General features: G+C 49.9%; 1 pseudogene; it reads left to right on the top strand.

The window, feature by feature from the left end:
* The first annotated feature begins 364 nt into the window (after positions 1 to 364).
* LOC106511676 (PHD finger protein 12 pseudogene) lies at positions 365 to 827 on the top strand (annotated as a pseudogene).
* The last annotated feature ends 98 nt before the right edge of the window (positions 828 to 925 follow it).

Genomic DNA, 925 nt, shown 5'->3' with positions numbered 1-925 from the left:
CATAGAACAACAAATGTGTGTGTGCGTGTGTGCGTGTGGAGCGGAACCGCGAGCAGAGCGCAGTGTAGGAGAGATGGAGACTGTCGGAGGGCGACCATTGATACTGCTGGATTCAGTTTTTAATGGAACATAGAAAGTTTTAGTTTGAGCGGGCGACCGCTCCTCCTCGACCGTGTGGTCGCTCCAGTGCGACCGGACATTTTTTTAGTCACACTGTTAGGAAGTCAGGTCAAATTTGTCGCACTCTAGAGCCCTGCATGTGAGGTGGGGTCAAACAGGAATGGATATGGTTGAGAACTAACTGTACCTTCAGCAGTCTGACAGCTGCTGTAAGAACACCACTCACCTCCTGCTTCCTGTGCAGGTGCTGACATGGACGTGTGCCTTACAAACTACGGTCACTGCAACTACATATCTGGGAAACACGCCTGTATTTTCTACGACGAGGTAAGGTCCTCTGACCTGTGTGTGGGGGGTGCTGCTCTGTGAGGGGGTGTTGTTGTGAACCTGTGTGTGTGTGTTTCCTTCAGAACACCAAGCATTATGAGCTGCTGAATTACAGCGAGCACGGCACCACGGTGGACAACGTCCTGTACTCCTGTGACTTCTCAGAGAAAGCCTCGCCGTCGCCCCCCAGTGGCCTGGTGGCCAAGGTTCAAGGCATTATCTGTAAGTCCCCGTCTGTTTGGACTGGATTCTTTCATGAGCTCAGTGGTGGAGCTCTGAACTCCACCACTGAACCTAAAGTCTCGTCAGAGCGCTGTGTCACCGCACGCAAAACTCACGAGACAACATCNTTAGTCAGGGCTTATAAACTCAAATTATGAGGTGTTGAATGTATTCATTTGAATGCTTGAGTGAAGAGGTGTGTTTTTAGTTGTTTTTTAAACGAGTCAGTGTTTTCAACAGATCTTAGGGCAGAAGG

The sequence above is a fragment of the Austrofundulus limnaeus genome, unplaced genomic scaffold (genome assembly GCF_001266775.1).
Source record: "Austrofundulus limnaeus strain Quisiro unplaced genomic scaffold, Austrofundulus_limnaeus-1.0 Scaffold3060, whole genome shotgun sequence".
Taxonomy (NCBI): domain Eukaryota; kingdom Metazoa; phylum Chordata; class Actinopteri; order Cyprinodontiformes; family Rivulidae; genus Austrofundulus; species Austrofundulus limnaeus.
Note: the sequence above shows the minus strand (reverse complement) of the source record. Positions and strands in the feature narration are given on the sequence as shown.